The following is a 19753-nucleotide window of genomic DNA, read 5'->3' as shown; positions in this document are numbered from 1 at the left end:
TTCACAGACCTCCTCCCCTCTCTCATCTCTCAGTTTCACAGATCCTCCTCCCCTCTTCATCTCTTCCGTTCACAGACCCCCCCCATCTCTCCGTTCACAGACCTCCCTCCCATCTCTCAGTTCACAGACTCCTCCCCCTCTTCATCTCTCAGTTCACAGACCTCCTTCCCCCTCTTCCATCTTCTCAGTTCACAGACCCTCCTCCCCCTCTCCGATCACAGACCTCCTCCCCTTCTCCATCTCTCAGTTCACAGACGTCCTCCCCCTCTCCATCTCTCAGTTCACAGAACGTCCTTCCCCTCTCTCCAATTCTCTCAGTTCACAGACCTCCCTCCCCCTCTCCATCTCTCAGTTCACAGACCGCCTCCCCCTCTTCATCTCTCCGTTCACAGAACCTCCCCCATCCCCCTTCCGTTCACAGACCTCCCCCATCTCTCCGTTCACAGACCCTCCCCCCTTTCATCTCTCCGTTCACAGACCTCCCCCCATCTCTCCGTTCACAGACCTCCTCCCCCTCTTCATCTCTCCGTTCACAGACCTCCCCACCATCTCCTCCGTCACAGACCTCCCCCATCTCTCAGTTCACAAGACCTCCCCCCATCTCTCAGTTCACAGACCTCCCCCATCTCTCCGTTCACAGACCTCCTCCCCTCTCTGTTCACAGAACGTCCTCCCCTCTCCATCACTCCGTTCACAGACCTCCTCCCCCTCTCCATCTCTCAGTTCACAGACCTCCTCCCCCTCTTCATCTGTCAGTTCACAGACGTCCTCTCCATCTCTCAGTCAACAGACCTCCTCCCCCTCTCCAGCTTCTGTTAACAAGCAGGTGAAATCCATCCCTCCATCTCTGCCTCTCTAAAGTCCATTAGCTAACTCACCCCTTCACCTCCCCCCTCTTATTGAACACACTTATACAGAGAGAGAGATAACTCCCCACGCCCCACACACACACCCTCTCATTAGCACAACGCACAGTTAAATTACCAGCAGGAATTACTGCTGATATACCAGGTCTTTTCTGAATCAATGATCACACAGAGACTCCCATTGTTAATTCACAGCAATGATTTATGTGTGACAAGGAGCACACACAAATGCAAAGAAAACCTGACCTTCCAGAGAGGTAGAACACACCAGAGGACTAGCCCCTCCTCTCTATGTGTTATTACTGGGCAGCAACGAAACTGACTGGTTCAAACAGAAACGGACTGGGTCAACAGAAACGACTTTGGTGTCAAATAAACTACTGATGTCAAACAGAAACTGACTGTTTCAAAAGAAACTGACTGTTCAAATAGAACTCGCGTTTCAAAAGAAACTGACTGGTTTCAAATAGAAACGACTGGTGTCAAAAGAAACTGACTGTGTTCAAACTAGAAAACTGACTGGGTCAAAACAGAAAACTGACTGGTGTCAAATAGAAACGACTGGTGTCAATAGAAACTGACGTGTCAATAAGAACTGGGCTGGTTTCAAACAGAAACTGACTTGTTTCAAATAGAAAACTGACTGTTCGAAATATGGTCAAACAGAAACTGACTGTGTCAAATAGAAAACTGGCTGGTTTACAAACAGAAACTGACTGGTTTCAAATAGAAAACTGACTGGTGTCAAACAGAAACTGACTTGGTTTCAATAGAAAACGTGACTGGTGTCAAAACAGAAAACTGACTGGTTTCAAAAAAGAAAACTGACTTGGTGTCAAAATGAAAACTGACTGGTGTCAAATAGAAACTGACTGGTGTCAAACAGGAAACTGACTGGTCTGGACTTTCAAATAGATGAAACTGACTGGTGTCAAATAGAAACTGACTGGTTTCAAATAGAAACTGACTGGTGTCAAACAGAAACTGACTTGAGACGGTGAAAGAAACTGACTCTGATTCAAATAGAAACTAGACTGATGTCAATAGAAACTGGCAAGACACTGGTGTCAAATCCCAGTGGTGTGCTCAGCAGTGTGCCCAGGGGTGTGCCCAGCGGTGTGCCCAGGGGTGTGCCCAGGGGTGTGCCCAGGGGTGTGCCCAGGGGTGTGCCCAGTGGGTTAGCAATAAAAGTCCAAGAAGTGTTAGAAAAGAGTAACTTAAAAAAATAAATATTGGATTTAAGGATTAGCTCTCATTGCCACCTCAAAATCAAATCAAATCCCAAACAAAATTGTGACAAAGATGTTAATGTGAGGGTAGCAAAATTCTTGTGCTTCTAGTTCCAACAGTGCAGTAATATCTAACATAATCTAACAATTCCCCAACAACTACCTAATACACACAAATCTAAAGGGGTGAATGAGAATATGTACATGTAAGTATATGGATAAGGGATGGCTGAGTGGCATAAGCAAGGTGCAGTAGATGGTATAAAATACAGTATATACATATGATATGAGTAATGTAGGATATGTGGCATTATTTAGAGTAGCATTGTTTAAAGTGACATTGTATAACGTGGCATTGTATGAAGTGACTCGTGATCCATTTATTAAAGTGGCCAGTGATTGGGTCTCAATGTAGGCAGCAGCCTCTCTGAGTTAGTGATGGCTGTTTAGCAGTCTGATGGCCTTGAGATAGAAGCTGTTTTTCAGTCTCTCGGTCCCAGCTTTGATGCACCTGTACTGACCTCGCCTTCTGGATGGTAGCAGTGTGAACAGGCAGTGGCTCGGGTGGTTGTTGTCCTTGTTGTCCAGCTACTGTACTTGTGCCAACCTGAAATCATGACCACTTGTTCTGACGTTACCCTGGACAGTTACTGCCAAGCTTATAGAAAGAGAAAGAAAAGGTTAAATGGAGGAAGTTAGAGCAACAAACGGGCAGAGAACACACACACACAAACACACAAACACGTTGTCCATTAGAATGGTAGTGTTCTGCTCTGCTGATGATGAGGTGCAAATGGACTGAACAGGCCTCCATGCATCAATAACCCCACACTCCTCTTTCACCTCTCTCTCTCATTCTCTCTCTCCACTCCTCTTTCTGTACTCCACCTCTTCCATCTCTCTCTCCTCTGTGTGTTCTCTCTCTCGCTCTTTCTCTCTACCCTCAATATCTCTCTCTCTCTCTCTCTCTTTCTCTCTAGCCCCCCGCCTCCCCTCAATATCTCTCTCTCTCTCTCTCTCTTTCTCTCTACCCTAATTCTCTCTCTTCTCTCTCTCTCCTCTCTCTCTCTCTCTCTCTTCTCTCTCTCTCTTCTCTCCTCTCTCTCTCTCTCTCTCTCTCTCTTCTTCTCTCTCTTTTTCATTCTCTCTCTACCCTTTCTCTCTATCTCTACCCTCTCTCTCTACACTCTCTGTCTCTCTGCCTCTACCCTCTCTCTCTCTCTCCTCTCTGTCTCTCTCTCTCTCCTACCCTCTCTCTCTCTCTGCTCTCTTCTCTCTCTCTACCATTTTCTCTATACCTCTCTCTCTCTCTTACCCTCTCTCTCTCTTCTACCTCTCTCTTCTCTCTCCCTCTCTGTCTCTCTCTCTCTACCCTCTCTCTCGCTCTCTCCTCTCTACCATTTTCTCTATACCCTCTCTACCCTCTCTCTCTCTACCCTCTCTGTCTCTCTCTCTCTACCCTTCTCTCTCTCTGCCCTTTCTCTGTCTCTCTCTACCCTTTCTCTCTCTCTACCCTCTCGCTCCACCTCTCTCTCCTCTACCCTCCTCTACCTTCTCTCATTCAATTCAATTTTTTCAATTCAAGGGGCTTTATTGGCATGGGAAACATGTGTTAAATCTGCCAAAGCAAGTGAGGTAGATAATATACAAAAGTGAAATAAACAATACAAAATTAACAGTAAACATTACACATACAGAAGTTTCAAAGCAATAAAGACATTACAAGTGTCATATTAATATATTATACAGTGTTGTAGCAATGTACAAATGGTTTAAAGCACACAAGTTAAAATAAATAAACATAAATATGGGTTGTATTTACAATGGTGTTTTGTTCTTCAACTGGTTGCCCTTTTCTTGTGGCAACAGGTCACAAATCTTGCTGCTGTGATGGCACACTGTGGAATTTCACCCAGTAGATATGGAGTTATCATAATTGGATTTGTTTCGAATTCTTTGTGGATCTTGTAATCTGAGGGAATATGTGTCTCTAATAATGGTCATACATTGGGCAGGAGGTTAGGAAGTGCAGCTCAGTTCCACTCATTTTGTGGGCAGTGTGCACATAGCCTGTCTTCTCTTGAGAGCCATGTCTGCCTACGGCGGCCTTTCTCAATAGCAAGGCTATGCTCACTGAGTCTGTACATAGTCAAAGCTTTCCTTAAGTTTGGGTCAGTCACAGTGGTCAGGTATTCTGCCACTGTGTACTCTCTGTTTAGGGCAATAGCATTCTAGTTTGCTCTGTTTTTTTTGTATTCTTTCCAATGTGTCAAGTAATTATCTTTTGTTTCTCTCATGATTTGGTTGGGTCTAATTGTGCTGCTGTCCTGGGGCTCTGTGGGGTGTGTTTTGTGTTTGTGACAGAGCCTCAGGACCAGCTTGCTTAGGGGACTCTTCTCCAGGTTCATCTCTCTGTAGGTGAGGCTTTGTTATGGAAGGTTTGGAATCGCTTCCTTTTAGGTGGTTGTAGAATTTAACGGCTCTTTTCTGGATTTTGATAATTAGTGGGTATCGGCCTAATTTCTGCTCTGCATGCATTATTTGGTGTTCTACGTTGTACACGGAGGATATTTTTGCAGAATTCTGCATGCAGAGTCTCAATTTGGTTGTTTGTCCCATTTGTGAAATCTTGGTTGTGAGCGGACCCAGACCTCACAACCATAAAGGGCAATGGGCGTCTATGACTGATTCAAGTATTTTTAGCCAGATCCTAATTGTATGTTGAAATTTATGTTCCTTTTGATGGCATAGAATGCCTTTCTTGCCTTGTCTCTCAGATCGTTCACAGCTTTGTGGAAGTTACCTGTGGTGCTGAAGGTTAGGCCGAGGTATGTATAGTTTTTTGTGTGCTCTAGGGCAACGGTGTCTAGATGGAATTTGTGGTCCTGGCGACTGGACCTTTTTTGGAACACCATTATTTTGGTCTTACTGAGATTTACTGTCAGGGCCCAGGTCTGACAGAATCTGTGCAGAAGATCTAGGTGCTGCTGTAGGCCTCCTTGGTTGGTGACAGAAGCACCAACCAACCTCTCTCTCTACCTCTTCTCTCTCTACCTCTCTCTACCTCTCCTCTACCTCTCTCTACCCTCTTTCTCTCTCTCTACCTTCTCTCTACCCTCTGGCTCGTCTCTACATTTTCTCTACCTCTCTCAACCCTCTAACTCTGCTCTATCCTCTCTCTACCCTCTCTCTACCCTCTCCTCTACCTCTCTCTACCCTCTGTCTCTCTCTCTACCCTCTCTCAACCCTCTGTCTCTCTCTCTCTACCTTTTGTCTCTCTCTACCCCCCTCTCTCTCTATCCTCGCTCTCTCTCTCTACATCTCCATCCCGCTCTCTCTCTACCCTCTCTCGCTCTCTCTTTCTCTCTCTACCATTTCTCTCTCTCTCTCTCTCTCTGCCCCCTCTCTCTCTACCCTCTATCTCTGTCGCTCTCTCTCTGTCTCTCGCTCTCTCCGGTGTCCATACCCCGTCTCTTCCACCTATTCCTTGTCTCTCCTCTCTGTGGTCCAACCAAGGTAAGTGGACATGTTTCCCTCTTCTTGTGGCTACTATATGAGAAAAGAGAAAGGACAAATGTAATGTTATCATAGTCTGAGGAAGATGAATCTACACCTCAGCCATCACAATCATCTCTCTCCTCCTGCAAGGGGTTAAAAACACACGTCCGTCTGTTCAGCTAGGTCACCTGTGATACAAGTCAGTATTCGACGTCCATCCATGTCTGAGGACCTCGGGAGATGAAGTGGAAACTGGCCACTAGGGGCAACAGTGAGCGCTGTGAGCATCTGCCTCTGATTCCAAAGGTTGCAATTTGAAATCAAGCGATAGAAAGTTGTTTTGAGATTTTTGTTTTATGCCTAACCTTAACCATTCAGAGTTAATGCCTTACCTTAACCATTCAGAGTTAATGCCTTACCTTAACCATTCAGAGTTAATGCCYAACCTTAACCCTTCAGAGTTAATACCTAACCTTAACCATTCAGAGTTAATGCCTAACCTTAACCCTTCACAGTTAATGCCTAACCTTAACCATTCAGAGTTAATGCCTAACCTTAACCATTCAGAGTTACATTCAGAGTTAATGCCTAACCTTAACCATGCCGACTGAAGTAGTGCCTTGTACATCTACAAAGCAGCACCTCCGATCTAACCTCAATTCTCTGGACATCGGACTAACGACTGTGCCGTGCGTTAGCTCCGGACTAAGCGGCCCCTCGTCAATACACCTGCATCTCTCGCTATGTGTGCACTAATACATAAGTTCTAGTAAATGGTCGTGCTCTGAATAGGCTTGATATGTGAACTGTCATAATCTGACCGACATGGTATTAAATAGAGGCATCTGGAGATGTCTAATCCTGACGAGAGAGGACTGTGGAGAGCCTTCCTTGTTAAATACCTGCCTATGTGCCTCTGGATGTGAATAATCCTCGTTCAATAGTGTGAGCAATGACAGTTTCTCATCTGTGTCTCCGCGCGCTTATCTCCAACTGCGCTCCTATAACTACCGAACCCTGTGTGTCTCCTACTTGTAGATGTGTGTGTGTGTGTGTGTGGTGTGTGTGTGTGTGTGTGTGTGTGTTTGTGTGTGTGTTGTGTGTGTGTGTGTGTGTGTGTGTGTGTGTGTGTGTGTGTGTGTGTGTGTGTGTGTGTGTGTGTGTGTGTGTGTTGTGTGTGTGTGTGTGTGTGTGTGGTTGTGTTGGAGAGAGAGAGAGAGAGATGTGGTCTGAGTGGGTTGTGTATTCCCTTAGGGTCGGTTGGGTAACACGATCAGAGAGAGAAGATGGAGGTTAAGTGACCAGACCTGAGAGAAACACACACACAAACACACACGCCAGGTTGCGGTGGACAGCTTTTTAAGGATCCTGGGGGACTAAGGGACTTGTGAGAGACAAACTAACTTTGTCAGTCCACTCTCAGACCCATTACCCTCTCACACCAGAGCCCATTACCTGGATGTGTTTCATTTCTACAACACCCAAACTAACTTTGTCAGTCCACTTCCAACCCATACCTCTCACACCAGAGCCATTACCTGGATGTGTTCATTCTACAACACCAAACTACTTTGTCTGTCCACTCTCAGACCCATACCTCTCACACCAGAGCCATTACCTGGATGTGTTCATTCTACAACACCAAACTAACTTTGTCTGTCCACTCTAGACATAACCTATCTCACACCGAGAGCCATTACCTGGATGTGTTCATTTCTAACACACAAACTTAACTTGTCTGTCCACCCCTCTCAGACAAGCGCATACCTCTCAGCACAGAGCCATTACCTGGATGTGTTCATTCTACAACACACAGACTAACTTTTTCTGTCCACTCTCAGACCCATACCTCTCACACCAGAGCCATTACCTGGATGTGTTCATTCTACAACATCAAATAGCTTCCATCCACAGATAATTAAACTAAGGTCAAAAGATCTTTAACTGACTAATACTTAAAACACAGAATAAAACCTTTGAAAACAAACCCTTTTTGGTCCAGGTAGAAACATTTTTGGTTTTAGTTGAACGCCTTTTGGGTTCCATGTAGAACCCTTTCCACAGAGGGTTCTACATGGGAACCAAAAGGGTCTTACCTTGAACCAAAAAAGGGTCTTACCTTGGAACCAAAAAGGGTTCTCCTATGGGGACACGCCAAAGAAAAACCCCTTTTGGAACCCTTTTTCTAAGGGTGTATGGTATCAAACACCGAACGGGACCGACTTACTGGAATCACAGAATTAAACTAGGGGTCCAAACACCCGAACGGACCGCTACTGAATCACAGAATTAACTAGGGTCTAACACCTAACGGGACCGCTACTGGAATCACAGAATTAAACTAGGGTCAAACACCGAACGACCGCTACTGGAATCACAGAAATTAACTAGGCGTCAAACACCGAAACGACCGGTACTGGAAATCACAGAATAAACTAGGGTAAACACCGACGGACCCGCTACTGGAATCACCAGAATTTAAACTAGGGTCAAAAACACCGAACGGACCGCCTACTGGAATCAGCAGATTAACTAGGGTAAACACCGAACGGAACCGCTCTGGAATCACAGAATTAAACTAGGGTGCAAACACCGAACGGACCGCTCCTGGAAGTCACAGAATTAAACTAGGGTCAAACACCGAACGGACCGCTACTGGAATCACAGAATTAAACTAGGGTCAAACTAACGAGCTACTGAACACACGAATTTAAACTAGGTAAACAACGAACGACCGCTACTGACAAAAATTAACTAGGGTCAACACCGAACGAGACCTACTGAACACAGAATTAAAAAACCTACGGTGTCAACACCTAACGAAAACTTGCACTGAAAGAGAGATTTAAAATTAGGGTCTAAAACCTAACGAACTTGCTACTTGCAAAAAAAAACAGATTTTTAAAATTAAGGGGATCTAACACCGAAACAACTGCTACTGAAAAACCACAGAATTTTAAATAGAGTCTAACACCTAACAGGACTGCTACTGAAAAGCATAGATTTAAAACTAGCTGGACAACACCTCAACATGACTGCTACGTGAAAACATAGAATGTAAACTAGACTACGACCACCTAATACTACAGGACGTCTATTGAAACATTAGCATAATTAAACTAGCGGGACTAACGACCGAAAGACTGCTACTGAAACATAAGAATTAAACTAGGGACTTAACAGCCTAACAGCTGCTACTTGAAAACATAGGGAATTTAACTTAGGGACTTAACACCTAACATGATGCTTACTGAAAACATAATTTTTAAACTACGAGATATTCTAACAAAATCTCAGTGGAGTGACTACGACCAGTGAGCCAATGACCTAATCTCTGCACACACCTAGAACGGTACATCTCCCGAGATGTCGGTCCAAATCTTATCACAGAACATAACTCGTACTGATTGTCCACTTAGCTTTAACGTCACTCACAGCTCCTCTGCTCTCTCACAACACAACATAACGAGAGATACTGCGGCTAACTTATGCTTCTATGTAATATAGATAACTCTCTCCAGCAGCATATTACTTTCTAATTCACTGTTATATACATCATGCTTTGCGATAACACATGGTTGGTCAGCTGAACATACATATTAAGCCGCATATATTCTACGCTCTTCTAGCCGGTAATCCGGCGCCATAAAGTGGGCCTGCTGTAATTACAATAATGAGTAGTCGTACGATCTGAAGATAATCAGTCTAGAAGCACTAGTACCGCATTGTCGAACTACTTCCGGTTAGTTCAATAATCTCACTCATTGTTCTACCTACAATCGTACTCATAACGGATATCTACGAGCAGCACAAGAGAAGAATATGTGTGCTCACTCGCGTACTCATATTTTGAGCGCATGGAATAATAGGTGGCTTGGTTTGAAGACCGTGAAAATAAGGAATCGGTGTCCTTTGTCACGCCAAATGGAAACGTAATAATGTCTAGGGCGCTACTACAACGCCTAGGTCCGCTTATCCCACTCTCCGGGGCATGGTGACAACTAACGAAACTCTTAGTAGTTCGCGATTATTCGTATATATGGAATTCGATCGTCAGTGCGTTGCGTTTGGTGCTCTTACCCAGTGCCGAGCTGGACGTGACCTGTGTGACTACATCTTAATAGCCATCCCTTACATAACCAAGAAGAATATCTAACCGTGTTCGTCTCACTACTAAGACGTGTGCGGTAAACTCATCTATGAGATAGAATGGAAGGTCACGACTAAGCAAGACTGTGTCAAAATGAAACTGTTGTCTTTATGCGGCGTGTCATTGTGATCAAGCTGCAAGGCTCTAACAGTTCTATCACGTGATGTCCTGAGGAAGTGAGACTCTATAATGCTTCACCGATGCTCATACGTGCGCGCGATTATCGTTAGTGTCCGTTTCGTATCCCTATGCTTGGCTGAATGTGCCCGTCCAAGCAGTAGGTCATGAATTCAGGGTTATGTTAAGCGCAGAAGTAATCGCGTCGCTCCTGTCGACTCTATAACCGGCAACGCTGGCAATCATGCGCTCCTTCTGCAGACAGCGCGCGATTTCGCCGCTCTCGCCTTAGGCGCCATCGCCTGCCGTCTTTATGACATCCCAGGTGTGCTATATCTGCGCATTGGGCTCTAGTTGGCGTTGGTTGTCACGTGCAGGCCGAACCGATGTCGTGCATGTATGGTGCGCCGGCCCATCGCGCTTTATTCCTAACCGAAACCCTGCGACCGGTGAGCTAGCGCGAGCGGATAGGTATGTCCTATTTTTTTGCTGACGTAGTCCCGCTGGATCAATTCTAACTGAGCTCGTAACCTGAGCTGATCATGGCTCTGGTTTCTCGCCACTTCATAGTGTGAGTACGCCTGCCTGTTATCTGAATTGTATGCTTCGATCGGTCTCTTCGCTGGCAGTCAACGTCTTTTCGGGTGGTAGGTGAGGCTCTCATAACAATATACAACACCACCATGGCAACTAAATCTCTGACAACAACTGACTTGAATTCACACACACACAACACACACACACACCACACAACACACAACACACAACACACACCACAACCACACACACACCACATACACAATCCATCAGCACCCTCTCAGAGCTAGTCAATAGCAGTGCAGAACATGTGGCTGGGGTATTTCTAACAGGGCTTTATAGAGAGATCAGCTGAGCCTGGGGTATTCTAAACAGGGCTTTATAGAGAGATTAGCTGAGCCTGGGGTATTCTAAACAGGGCTTTATAGAGAGATCAGCTGAGCCTGGGGTATTCCAAACATAGCTTTATAGAGAGATCAGCTGAGCCTGGGGTATTCTAAACAGGGCTTTATAGAGAGATTTGCTGAGCCTGGGGTATTTCTAACAGGGCTGTAACATTCGTCTTGCGGAGAGAGATTGGACCAAGGCGCAGCGGGTGATGAAGACATGAATGAATTTATTTAACAAGACGTAAACGAACACTAACACGAAAATATACTTGAAAAATTACAAAACAACAAAACGACGTAGACAGACCTGAACTTGAGCACTTACATAAACACGAAGAACGCACGAACAGGAACAGACTACACAAACGAAACAGTCCCGTGTGGTAACACATACAGACACGAGATACAATCACCCACAAACAAACAGTGAGAACATCCTACCCTTAATATGGTTCTCAATCAGAGGAAATGTCAAACACCTGCCTCTAATTGAGAACCATATCAGGCAACCCATTTAAACAAACATAGAAACACATAACATARAATGCCCACCCCAACTCACGCCCTGACCAACTAAACACATACAAAAATAAGAGAAAACAGGTCAGGAACGTGACAAGGGCTTAATTGTGTGATCAGCTGAGGCTGGGTGACAGGGGCTCTAATGATGGCTTGACACTGCTCACTATGCACCGGACCTGTATGTAACACACACACACACTAATGCAATATGCCTGGGGAGATATAGTCTCTCTCTCTCTCAGGACAGTGTTGACAGACAGTGTACACCAGCTGGTCTGGGGTTGATGTCTATGTTTAAGGAGCATGAGTCTTTCTCCTCTGGTCACCCAGGAGACCGATGACTCAATCTAACAGCCTCACCAAACTTACACACATTAATGTACACTCTTTAACACAGACTTACAGTGCCGTCAGAAAGTATTCAGACCCCTTGACTTTTTCTACATTTTGTTAGGTTACAGCCTTATTCTAAAATTGATTAAATCGTTTTTTCCCCTCATCAATCTACACACAATACCCCATAATGACAAARCAAAAACCGKTTTTTAGACATTATTTGCACAAAAMTAAACAACTGAAAAATCACATTTACATAAGCATTCAGACCCTTTACTCAGTACATTGTTGAAGCGCCTTTGGCAGCGGTTACAGCCTCGAGTCTTCTTGGGTATGACGCTTGGCACACCTATATTTGGAGAGTTTCTCCTATTCTTCTCTCCAGATCAAGCTCTGTCAGGTTGGATGTGGAACGTTTCTGCACAGCTATTTTCAGGTCTCTCCAGAGATGTTAGATTGGGTTCAAGTCTGGGCTCTGGCTGGGCCACTCAAGGACATTCAGAGACTTGTCCCGAAGCCACTCCTGCATTGTCTTGGCTGTGTGCTTAGGGTCATTGTCCTGTTGGAAGGTGAACCTTTCGCCCCAGTCAGAGGTCCTGAGCGCTCTGGAGCAGGTTTTCATCAAGGATCTCTTTGTACTTTGCTCTGTTCATCTTTCCCTCGATCCTGACTAGTCTCCCAGTCCCTGCCTCTGAAAAACATCCCCACAGCATGATGCTGGCACCACCATGTTTCACCGTAGAGATGGTGCGAGGTTTCCTCCAGATGTGCCGCTTGGCATTCAGGCCAAAGAGTTCAATATTGGTTTCATCAGACCAGAAAATCCTGTTTCTCATGGTCTGAGAGTCTTTAGGTGCCCTTTGGCAAACTCCAAGCAGGCTGTCATCTGCCTTTTACTGAGGAGTGACTTCTATCTGGTCACACTACCATAAAGGCCTGATTGGTGGAGTGCTGCAGAGATGGTTGTCCTTCTGGAAGGTTTTCCCATCTCCACAGAGGAACTCTAGAGCTCTGTCAGAGTGACCATCAGGTTCTTGGTCACCTCCCTGACCAAGACCCTTCTCCCCCGATTGCTTGGTTTGGCCGGGTGGCCAGCTCTAGGAAGAGTCTTGGTGGTTCCAAACTTCTTCCATTTAAGAATGGTGGAGGCCACTGTTTTTTTGGGGACCTTCAATGCTGCAGAAATATTTTGGTACCCTTCCCCAGATCTGTGCCTTGACACAATCCTTTCTCTGAGATTTTCGGACAATTCATTCGATATCATGGCTTGGTTTTTGCTCTGACATGCACTGTCAACTGTGGGACCTTATATAGACAGGTGTGTGCCTTTCCAAATCATGTCCAATAATGTATAAAACCAATTTTTTGCTTTGTCATTATGGGGTATTGTTGTACATTGATGAGGGAAAATAAAATGTAATCAATGTTAGACTAAGGCTGTAACGTAACAAAATGTGGAAAAAGGGAAGGGGTCTGAATACTTTCCGAAGGCACTGTATACACACATACAAACGTGAGACACACACACAAACACACACACACACACACACACTCACACACACACACCCATTSTCCATCAGAAGGCATGCTATAGATCTAGTGTAACATAACTGCATAGGAACCCAATTCAGCGAGACCCAAAATGATTTGCTATAGTAGATATAAATCATGTCGTACAGTAGTAGTGGTGTTTCTCTGTATTGTGTCAGGCCTCTTACATCACAATACACAATTCGTCCAATGGGGGGTCCTGAATTATGTAACCAGGAAGTGGGAGAGCGTTCCTCTCTGTGGCACCCCACATTCTACAACTCAATATCTACAACCCTACCCTGCTACCTCTGCTGCAGTACCAASTAAACATGACGTAGAGCAGGGATATCAACTATGGATCGACTAACAACACAGCTCATAACATCAATAAGAATGTGTACAGTATCAGTCAAAAGTTGGGACACACCTACTCATTCAAGTGTTCTACATTGTAAAATAATAGTGAAGACATCAAAACTATGAAATAACACATATAGAATCATGTAGTAACCCAAAAAAGTGTTAAACAAATCAAAATGTCACGACTCCCACCGAAGGAGTTCGGGCGGTGCTCGGCGGTCGTCGTCGCCGGTCTACTAGTCGCCACCGATCCCTTTTTCCTTTTCTGTTCGTTTGGTCTTATTAGTTGCACCTGTTCCTTATTGTGTTTCTTGATTGTTGTCTATTTAAGCCTGTTAGCTCCGCCTAGGTTTGTGCAGGGTTGTTTTTCTGTTAGGTTGTGGATGTTMGTTTATATTCTGTTTTCCCGGACATTTTGGGTCCTGTGTATGGGCCGGTCAGTTTATGCGCCTTGTGTTTGTGGCGTGACCGTTTTTTTTCGGGAATAAATATACATTTATTCGAACCCTCTGCTCTCTGCGCCTGACTCCAACCCACTGTTCTTCAAGGACTCTGACACAAAATATGTTTTAGATTTTAGATTCTTCAAAGTAGCCACCCGTTACCTTGATTATAGCTTTGTACACTCTTGTCATTGTCTCAACCAGCTAAGGGCAAACCAGATGGGACGGCGTGTAAGTGCAGAATGCTGTGGTAGCCATGCTGGTTAAGTGTGCCTTGAATTCTAAATAAATCACAGACAGTGTCACCAGCAAAGCACCCCCACATCATCACACCTCCTCCTCCATGCTTCACGGTGGGAACCACACATGCGGAGATCATGCGTTCACCTACTCTGCGTCTCACAAAGACACGGCGGTTGGAACCAAAAATCTCAAATTTGTACTAATCAGACCAAAGGATAGATTTCCACGGGTCTAATGTCCATTGCTCGTGTTTCTTGGCCCAAGCAAGTCTCTTCTTATTGGTGTCCTTTAGAAAGCGCTTCCAGGTGTTCTTGACATTGACTGAACTGACTGAACTTCACRTTTCTCTTTGCTTATTTGAGCTGTTCTTGCCATAATATGGACTTGGTCTTTTACCAAATAGGGCTATCTTCTGTATACCCCCCCACCTTGTCACAACACAATTGACTGGCTCAAATGCATTAAAAAATGAATAAATTCCACAAATTAACTTTTAACAAGGCACAACTGTTAATTGAAATGCATTCCATGTGACTACCTCATGAAACTGGTTGAGAGAATGCCAAGAGTGTGCAAAGCTGTCATCAAGCAAAGGGTGGCTACTTTGAAGAATCTCAAATATAAACTATATAAACTATGATTTGTTTTACACTTTTTTTCGGTTACTACATGATTCCATGTGTGTTATTTCATAGTTTTGATGTTTTCACTATTATTCTACAATGTAGGAAAAATAATACAAATAATAAAAAACCATTGAATTTGTAGGTGTGTCCAAGCTTTTGACTGGTACTGCATATATTTATTGTTAGGCATAGGAGTGGACACTAAACATCTGTCAGGGTGCTGGAATGCAGGCCAGCATGCCTGAGTATACAGTAGGCCTATTATTAGGCCGTTATTCAAAGGAAACGGCCGCTGTGCATAAACAAATACAGAAATGGCTTATTCGCCCAGGCGATGGAATTATAAAACTGTCACTCCATAACCTAACACGTGCTGCTCATGTTGATGCGTATCAGGCTGAGGAGAATAAGGGTGGAAATAGGATGGTTCATTTAAGGGTCATTACATTTGTATGAAGGCATATTGAATGTACTGAGAATAGTAGAATATGGCTTGTCTCTGGTTAACAGTGTAATAAAGGACAAACAACGCAGGCTGGCTGCCACACAGAGTGGGATTACTTTATTATCATGTTTATATTGGAGTTAACATGTCTGGAGCTGGATCAATGTTTTAAAGATGGCATCCGCAGTAGGGGAAACAACGCCACTGTCCACCCCATGGACGTTGTTATGGTTTTGTTTTGTTGACGAAGCGGAGGTGAGGAGCGTTGTGCAACAAAAAAACGCCAGTATATTTTCTGCTGTTCTATCGCACGCGCAATGATGTCCGAGGGGAAAAAACAAACAGCGTTCGATGTTTGCAGTAACTTCTTTGTTGTTGTAATATCGCAAATGGACTGTGGCTGTTTCACCATTAAGGATTCCACCTTTAAGGGCACTGAGAACACTGGTCTACGTCCCAAATGGTAGCCTATTCCCTATATAGTGCACAACTTTTGACACAAACCCTATGAGAATAGTGTTCCATTTGGGACTTAGCCTAACAAATCTACAATCAGTAGTTATCTACTGGCCTCTACTGCTCAGYTAAATAAATACAAGCCAAACATGGTCATTTTGCCAGGGTGTTTCAACTCTTCTAAAACAGACATATTCATGTTAGAGCTGCAAAGTCACCTTGTTTAGGCTCGGCTCTGCACGGGTCAAATATTTAGCATATTAGTTTGCTTATTAGCATGCCTCTGACATATTAACCAACCCCAGGGGACCATATCTGCTTTTTTTGAATATATGCAAATACGGGTTTTATTTTTGTTTGGTTCATTTTCAATTAATTTTATGAACAGTGTTTGGATAATTGATAATATAATGAGCGTGTGCATGCTAATTCAGAGTTGCAGGCCCTCTTCATAAAAACATGACGATAAAGTAGATTAGCATACAAATTTCAGCTGGTTGTTAATCAACTTTCTCTTCCTCAACCTTCACCAGTTGAACCAGCCTCTGTCTGTTCCCCTGGCCTTCACCAGTTGAACCAGCCTCTGTCTGTTCCCCTGGCCTTGACCAGTTTGAACCAGCCTCTGTCTGTTCCTCTGGCCTTCACCAGTTTGAACCAGCCTCTGTCTGTTCCCCTGGAGAATGTAAACATTGTTCCAGCTTTTAATTGATATGACTCGATTGATATTGTCCTTCGTTCCAAAACTGGTTCCTTTGTTACATTTCAATTTTTCCTGGGTACTTTAATTAACATAGCCTACTTTCTACCTCCGTCTCCTCTTTGTTTTTCACTGCCATCCCTCCTTACAGAGATCCCTCTTCATTCCGTCTTTGCACGCCACACCTGTAGCTCCAAGCCAGATAAAGTATCACCTTATTTCTCTTATAAAATAGGAGAGAGAGAGAAAAAGAGAGAGAGATAATGAGAGGGAGAGACAGAGACAAATAAAAGAGAGAGATAGCGTTGTAGGCCAAATGGCTTTGCTCTGATAATTAGCTCCAGCTAATGGAGCTACAGGGGTAGTGTGTGCAGGGTTGGGGAGTAATGGATTACATGTAATCCGTTACATGTAAGGGATTACAAAAAAACAGTAACTGTTATCCGTTGCGTTACGAGCAAAAATATTGTAATCAGATTCCAGATACTTTTGAAAACCTATATGATTACTCCGAGGATTACTTTTATATTCAGAAAGGATGTTTGCGGGAAAAAAATCTTTGACACTTCTCAAATCAGCATTGAAAAAAGGCACAGTTGTAAGTTTGTTCCAACTGAGAGAGTCTGACCACAAGTCAGAGACCACTATGATGACACACCARATGTGTTTGATGGRTCGCGGGAAAAGAGCCGGAAAAGGTTTTTGTAGGCTACAGTCCAAGCTATGTCTTCCAATGGTGYGACTGCTGTCGGCATCCAAATAATATCCAACTTGAATAAACGCTTGGAGGTAAGGAAGCCAGCAATGGTGTAGTCTACGGYGATACAGATATCAATTATTTTCAGTGGCGATTTTAGCATGTAAATCTTGGTGGGGCAAAAAATAAAAATATGKGATGCATGCCAGCAAAGCCACAACACTAAACAATACATGAATTTCAMTATAATGGCAACAAACGGTGCCCACAAACTGTTAGGGCCTACATAAAGCTGTCCMWACAGCAGARTCCCAAMAGCAGTCCCAACACCTTACCACTRCTACACCTGGCTAWCAGCRGAGCCTTKTCTGGCAGCAAAACAGTTCATTCAGCCTCATTTACTGCCTTTAAAAAAAACATAGCTGATATGGCTGACTTGCTTAAGCCTCCTGTTGTGTTTGTTTCATGTTAATTAATCCTGTGTTCCCGGCCCAAAATGACCACCCCATTATAGCTGATTATAAATCCATAATAATAAATATATTATCACCTAATGTTGTGTTAGATCTTTTTATAACTTAAGTTCTTGTGAACATTACAAGTTTTGAACTTCTATTTGCTATTTATGGCATGTAGGCCTCATTGACCTGAGCTCAAACAACTCGTTTTTGAGTARAAAAACATAATGTATGGATTATTTTGACTATAACAAATACTCCCATGAAACATATTGTGCTATTTATCACAGACTACTTTGTGTCAAAGTTTAACAAGGACTCTCTCCTTGTTACGGCTGTCGTCGGAATGAGACCAAGGTGCAGCGTGGTAGGMGTACATTTTGAATTTATTAAATGAACACCAAAAAAACAAGAAAGATAAACGACACGTAAAGTATAGTAGCGCTAAACCAGCAACTAACAAAAACAAGATCCCACAACAGAAAGTGGGAAAAAGGGCTGTCTAAGTATGATTCCCAAGCAGAGACAACAATAGACAGCTGCCTCTGATTGGGAACCATACTCGGCCAAAAACAAAGAAATAGACAACATAGAATGCCCACCCCAAATCACACCCTGACCTAACCAAATAGAGAAATAAAACGGCTCTCTAAGGTCAGGCCGTGACACTCCTCCTCACCGGTGTCATGATCAAAGATATAATCAAGAGCCTCACATACAGTATATCGTTTGAATTTATTAATGGACGTAGTCAATATAACTATTTGTTCAGCACTTTYGAAATGTATAGCGACAGAATTCAGAACATGGGCCTTTCTTACAATGTACTACTCTCAGTAGCACTGTCAACGCTGTAGATTAGATTGTCTAGTTTGAGAAACAGATGCCTCACAAGCCCTTATAGGGCTTGTAGGGTGTCCACCATAGGGCTCTATAAAGGCAGTAGGGGGCCTTTTGGGAAACAGCCTATGTTTCACTGTTCTACTGCCTCCCTACATCACTGGTGGAGTTCTCTTGGTACAGAATAATTTCCCTAATGCAAGGTATAACTGGATCCTATCACTCTAATGACAACACTAACTCATCACCTGGATCATTTCTGCTGCATTATAAACACACACACGCACACACACTCCTACTGCCTACCTGTAATGGTCTTAACAGATGTGTTAACGCTAATGTGCCTGTCCAACCTCTAWTTTTTTCACATGTGGATTGATACCAAAATGAATATAATGAATATGATGCATTTTTTTGTAAAAACAATTATAACACGTAGCCAATTTTCCTTTTGGTGGGTATTTTCTGTGTACAAAATGGTGAAATTAAAGTTCGGCATTCTATTGACACACACTCACACACAAACACACTCACACACAAACACACAAACACACAAACACACAAACACACACGGTGAGCTTTAGTCTTCCTTCTGTCTCTCTTTCCTTCGCTCCCTCCCTCCAACCCTCTCCTCCCTCTATCCATCCTTCTCCAGYTATCAAGGAATTTTCCACAGAAGCATTTCACAGGACCTAAACATTGTTGTCTTTACTGTTATGTATCTATCCCTCTATCCTATCCTCTATGTATCCATCCCTCTATCCTATCCTCTATTTATCTATCCCTCTATCCTATCATCTATGTATCTATCCCTCTATCCTATCCTCTACTTATCTCTCTATCTAGCCTCTATTTATCTATCCCTCTATCCTATCCTCTATTTATCTATCCCTCTATCCTACCCTCTACATATCTCTCTATCTATCCTCTATTTATCTATCCCTCTATCCTATCATCTACTTATCTCTCTATCCTATCCTCTATTTATCTATCCCTCTATCCTATCCTCTATTTATCTCTCTATCTATCCTCTATTTATCTATCCCTCTATCCTATCCTCTACATATCCCTCTATCCTATCCTCTATTTATCTATCCTCCTATCCTATCCTCTACATATCCCTCTATCCTATCCTCTACATATCCCTCTATCCTATCCTCTATTTATCTATCCCTCTATCCTATCCTCTACATATCTCTCTATCCTATCCTCTACTTATCTCTCTATCCTACCCTCTACATATCTCTCTATCCTACCCTCTACATATCTCTCTATCCTATCCTCTATTTATCTATCCCTCTATCCTATCCT

The sequence above is a fragment of the Salvelinus sp. IW2-2015 genome, linkage group LG8 (assembly GCF_002910315.2).
Source record: "Salvelinus sp. IW2-2015 linkage group LG8, ASM291031v2, whole genome shotgun sequence".
NCBI lineage: Eukaryota > Metazoa > Chordata > Actinopteri > Salmoniformes > Salmonidae > Salvelinus > Salvelinus sp. IW2-2015.
Note: the sequence above shows the minus strand (reverse complement) of the source record.